The sequence below is a fragment of the Herpailurus yagouaroundi genome, unplaced genomic scaffold, assembly GCF_014898765.1.
Source record: "Herpailurus yagouaroundi ecotype Mexico unplaced genomic scaffold, PumYag 218, whole genome shotgun sequence".
Classification (NCBI taxonomy): domain Eukaryota; kingdom Metazoa; phylum Chordata; class Mammalia; order Carnivora; family Felidae; genus Herpailurus; species Herpailurus yagouaroundi.
The window spans coordinates 3,245,312-3,251,311 of record NW_024412449.1 but is presented as its reverse complement, the minus strand read 5'-3'; the positions used below and the strand labels follow the sequence as shown (position 1 = coordinate 3,251,311).

The 6,000-nt window shown below is 40.9% G+C and overlaps 1 protein-coding gene across 3 annotated transcripts in view; it reads right to left on the bottom strand.

Moving 5' to 3' along the window:
- The window catches only part of GALNT18 (polypeptide N-acetylgalactosaminyltransferase 18), a 355,336-nt gene that overhangs the window by 213,466 nt on the left and 135,870 nt on the right, over nt 1-6,000 (bottom strand). The gene's annotated exons all lie outside the window — the stretch shown is intronic.

Here is a 6,000-nt window from a genome sequence, read left to right as displayed (position 1 = left end):
CACACACACACACACACACACACACACACACACACACACACATTCATCCATTCATCTATCTTCTTCCATTCATCTATCAGTGGACACTTGGGTTGCTTCCATGTCCTGGTTATTGTAAATAATGCTACAATAAACATAGGGAGGCATATATCTTTTCATATTAGTTTTTTTTGTATTCTTTGAGTAAATATCCAGTAGTGGAATTATTGGATCATGTAGAATATCTATTTTTAATTTTTGTGGAACCTCCAGACTATTTTCTACAGTGGCTGTACAAATTTACATTCCCACCAACAGTGTACAAGGGGTTCCCTTTCTCCAGATCCTTGCCAATACTTGTTATTTCTTGTCTTTTTTATATGAGCCATCCTTACTGGGGTAAGGTGATATCTCATTATGGTTTTGATTTGCATTTCCCTGATGATTAGTGATATTGTGCATTTTTTTTCATGTGTTTGTTGGCTACCTGTATGTCTTCCTTAGAAAAATGTCTATTCAGGTCCTCTACCCATTTTTTAATCAAATTATTTGTATTTTTTTTTTTTTTGGTTTTGAGTTGTGTAAGTTCTTTATATATGTTGATATTAACCCCTTATCAAATATATCATTGGCAAATATCTTGTCACATTCACCAGGTTGTCTTTTTGTTTTATTGATGGTTTCTTTTAGTGGGAAAAAGCTTTTTATTTTGGTGTATTCTCAAGAGTTTATTTTTGCTTTGGTTTCCCTTGCCTCAAGAGACATATCTATAAATATGTTGCTAAGGCTGATGTTTAAGAGATTACTGCCTATGTTTTCTTTGAGGAGTTTTATGGTTTCAGGTTTCACATGTAGGTCTTTAATCCATTTTGAGGGGTGTGTGTGTGTGTGTGTGTGTGTGTGTGTGTGTGTATGGTGTAAGAAAGTGGTCCAGTTTCAGTCTTTTGCATATAGCTTTCCAGTTTTCCAAATGCCATTTATACAAAAGACTGTCTTTTCCTCATTGTATATTCTTGCCTTATTTGCTGTAGATTAATTGACTATACAAGCAGGAGTTTATTTCTGGGTTTTCTATCCCATTTCATTGGTTTACGTATCTATTTTTGTGCCAATACCATACTGTTTTGATTATTACAGCTTTGAAATATATCTTGAAATCTGGGATTGTGATACCCCCAGCTTTGTTTTTTTCTCAAGATTGTTTGGCTATTTGAGGTCGTTTGTGATTGCATACAAATTTTAGAATTATTTGTTGTAGTTCTGTGGAAAATGCTATTGGTATTTTGATAGGGATTACAATCTGTAGATTACTTTGAGTAGTATAGATATTTTAATGACATCAATTCCTCCAATCCATGAGCATGGTATATCTTTCCATTTGTTGGTGTCATCTTCAATTTCTTTCATCAGTGTCTTATAGTTTTCAGAGTACAGGTCTTTCATCTTCTTGGTTAAATTAATTCCTAGGTATTTTATTCTCTTTGGTGAAACTGTAAATGGGGCCATTTTCTTAATTTGTCTGTTACTTTGTTATTAGTGTATAGAAATACAACATATTTCTGTATATTAATTTTGTATCCTGCAATTTCATTGAACTCATTTATCAGTTCTAATGGTTTTTTGGTAGGAGCTTTAAGTTTTTTTATACACATTTTCTCACTTAATCTTCCCAAGAGTTCAGTGAGCTAACTATTATTATTGGCTTTTCACAAATAAGGAATCAGAAGCTCAGAGTGTTTTAAAAAAAATTGTTCAAAGTCAGAGAGCAGCTAAATGCTGGAGTCAAGATGACCATCTGAGCCTGCCATCTCTAAGGACATTTTGCAGAGCTCCTGCAAAATGCAACAGACTTTCTGCTGACCACTGGGAATCCAGGCTAATTCTGAGCAATTTGCTTCACTTCAAAAATAACTAAGTGAAATATTAATAAAGCACCCCAGCATCTCTCTGCTGCCTTCAAATAATGGAATGGGCACAAAACAAAGTATGTTTAATGTCATGCAACTCACAAGAACAAGAATCCAAGGGATTAGGACAGGCCCTTAGCAACTCTGGCAAAGGGGAGAGGGGCTGGGACCATGAGGGGTGAGGAGAAACTGAGCAGCTATGCAGGGCCCTTGGGAACACCACTCAAAATAAGACCTTGGCATCAGTAACATGTGACCGTTATGCTAATCTCAAGGCGAGCCTGTCATAAGACACCATAGCATTAACAATTGTTTACTATGTTAGGGCCAACAGCAGAATTCCTAGAGAGGAAAGTCTTAGAAAACCAATCTGAGGAGTGCTGGGTGGAATGTGAAAGATTAGCACCTACAGTCCAGAAGTCCAGAAGGAGCTGGACTTCAGAGACCAGGGTTAAGAACTGGGAGTTTGCTCCTGAAAAGGAAAATAAAAGGGAGGACAGTAAGTACCAGGCCAACAAGATGATGTGAGCCTGGGATGAAAGGTGGGTGATGAAACCCTGTGAGGTACAATGGCCAGCACATGTTTTAAGGCTTCCAGGTGTTCTAGGTTTCTGAAGCCAATTAAAGCCGCTGTCCTACTAAATCTGTTTAGAGAAGGCCTACTGTGCACCTGAGCCTCTTATGAATTCTCTTTGTAAAACACACTGACTATGAGCACAGTGAGCACATCTCATAGGTAGCCCATGGAAAGTTGGGAACCCAGGATGCAGGGGCAGTCTTAACTCACGGGAATGAGCAGGAATCTACACAGAGGACTGTACTTCCAGGGGCTGTGAAATTATCTGGAATGATGGGAGAGTTGAGTGAGTCCCAGCTAACACCTGACCACATTTGATGCTTTGACTATCCCAGGTGTCGTGCACCTCCCCCTGCCCTTCTTGCCTTCCTTTTCTCCTCTATTCATTTCCTGAAAATTCTCTGCCTGTCACAAGGCCCTCTGAAGGTCACAAACCTATTCCCCATCAAATCTGTCCTCATCACCGGAAAGAAAACAAGAAGACTATCAGGATGTTTTTTTAAGAGATGAAGTGTGTGCAAACGCCAAGGCCCTTGGGTACCACAGGACACTGATGGTCCTGTCAAGAAGGGACAGAGCTGAGGAACTGATCTGAAAGTTAAATAACTCCAAGTGGGGTTTCTTCATCGTCTTCTCTTTTTAAAAAAATAATTCATAGTATCAGACAGGTTGACAACTTATTGAAAATGGTTCCTCACCTGGAAAGTGCTTATTACTTACAGTGTACCATCTTTATTACATCGATACTGACATTTAACACTCAATAAATCTCCACTCCCTCCATGGAGATATGTCTGACAGCCAACAGGAGTCCCTGCCTTTTCTCTGAATTTCAGCATGGTTTTGGTTCCAGGGACTGTGCTCTGATATCAGGTTCCTCAAATCCAACTGAGTGGGAAACAATAGTCCTGAGATGCCTTTGTTCAAGCTGATGGCCCCATCCTAACCCAGCCAAGACCCCCTATCTGCAAAAAAATGGTGGATACCAATACGTAAAGGTAGTTGAATAAGTAAATGAAGGGAAGAAGGAATGGTCCTGCCACACCCTACCACAAGACCTGCTATAACAGCCAAGGCCCCTCCTAATCCATCCTCATCCTACCACTACAGTCCTACCCAGGGAATGACCAGCCATCACCCCCCAATAAGCCAATGTACCCCCAACCTCTGGGCCTTTCCTCATGTGGTTCCCTCTGTACTGAATGCCTGATTCCTCCTAAAGTCTAAGTCAAATGCCTCCTCCTCTATGCATAGGCTCCCTGTGGAAGAACCCAGTGTTTTCTAGTCTGTACCCTAAAGAACCACGGAAGACTGCCCACAGTTCCGCTCGGCACAACTGTCTGTTACTCCATGAGCTTCTCCAGGGCAGGATCTTGTCTTTACTAATTTCAGTATCTGACTACCAAAGGCCAAAACATAATGAACAAATGAGTGAATAGATGAATGAGCATATCACTTTCTTCTCTACCTTCTTCTCCTTCTTCCCACTCTGTCTTTACTACCTCTATCTGGAGATTCCACGGGCTCTGACCTCCTTGGTTTCACTAGGTCTCTGAAATGATAGATTAAGGTAGGCAATATTTGGGACTCTGAAATGGGACAAATCTGTGTGTGTCAGACACACACACACATATACATACACACCCCATTAGGTGGTTGGAAGGATCAGATAACATAATACATGTGAAGTGCTTGCATATCCTCTGCTGTCCTAGAATACAGGAGCTTTCTTGTGTGCCACTCCTTGCTCTGAGAGGACAGTAGAGTCCCCCATCCTGCCTGGCTCAGGTGGTATGATTCTAGGCAGCCCTGATGGCCTAATGGCCTGAGGTAGAGGAACACCCAGGGCAAAGCCAGTCTAAGCTGGCAGGAAGCCAGAGCAGTAGCCTGTTTGTAGAGAAATGCAAGAGTATTCCTTCCAAGGACATGCAATCAAATGAATGTGGGGAGTGTTGTGCTAGTCTCCAATGTGTAATTAGAGTATCACACAGATGAGTTCTGCTCCAAAGCCTACAAACATTTCTTCTCTACAGGGTTTCAAGTTTCTCCTTGCTGCTAGGAGTAGCTTATACTGATCACTGGCTTGGCAAATGTCACAGACCTCTTGGGCTGGGCAGGGACAACAGAGAGCCCAGCCTCTGGGGATCTCACACCAGCCCTTCTGCTGCTCCAGAAATGTGCACATCCCCTGGGCCACAGAGGGATGGGCAGGGCAGACTTTCAGGGAATGAAAATTCCCCAAGCTGTGCCCCTGCAGGAGTTCACTGGTGACTGGGCAGCTGTCCTAGGGCAGGATGCCCTTCTGAGGTACACAGTTTCTGCTCTGAACCAAGTTACTTAGGGTCTGCCATTGACATTGACAGGGCCCCAAAGGCCTCAGGAGCATGGAGGAAACATCCTTGAATAAAGACCCTTGCCTACTCTAGACTTTTGAAAGAATACTGCTGTGTTTTCTCAAGGCCAGACAGAATAGCCAGAAAAGTACAAACAAAACAGGGAAAATGTGATTACTACACAAAAATCCACTAACACGCTCACAGTTCTTTACACATCAGAAGAACTCTGAGTGTGACCTGGTCTATCCTGATCTCAAAGCAGCAACCCCACAAAGGCCTTGTGAAGAAGGTTTTGGCCTCTATTTCTGCTTACCTACTACTTATGATGGGGTGTTCCTGCCTCTCTTCTTTAGTCATGGTCATTGATTAGAAGCTCTTTCTTTCAACAAGGTCAAATTGCCTCCCTAGCATATTATGCCATAGGTTCCACTTCTACCCATGAGGCCAGCCCCGTCTGATACAAATAGAATGCAAGCCACATGTGTAATTTTAAATGTTCTAGTATCCCCATTAAAAATAGCAAAAAAGTAATAAGTAATTTTATTTTATTTTATTTTATTTTATTTTATAAGATAATTTTAATAAGTATTTTATTTAAACCAACATACCTAAAATATCATTTCACTATACAATCAACCTAAAAATGATGAATGAGTTATTTTTAAATTATTGTTTCCATTTGAAATCTTTGACTTGGTTGTATATTTCATGCTTAGAGCACATCTCAATTTGGATTTTACGTATCAAGTGTTCAACAGCCACACATAGTTACTGGCCACAAGGACGGGACAGCGCTACTGGGGGCACCTTGCTGGCAGCTGCCTTGGCCCTCCTCATACCTGTCTGCCCACCCCAGCTCACACATCCCCACTTCTTTCCATTCTTCTTCAACCTTCTTGTCTTTTGCTCCCTTAAGCTACTCTCTGTTGTGCTTTTATTCACAGTAAATAGTCAATAAATGCTCTTTATCTTCTCTACCCCCTATTTAAAAACCACTCCACATCCTTTCTCCTGTGAAAGATTCTCTTCACAGCATTATTGTAAAAAGAATTTTATATCACATGAATATTATTTGGCTTCAGGAAATGCTAATACACATTATATCTAGTAAGTATGTAAAGGTTCGATCCATTGGAAATACTCATTTATCCTTCCAACCATTTTGGGTACAAATCAAAATTATTTTTCCTCTCCCCTCATG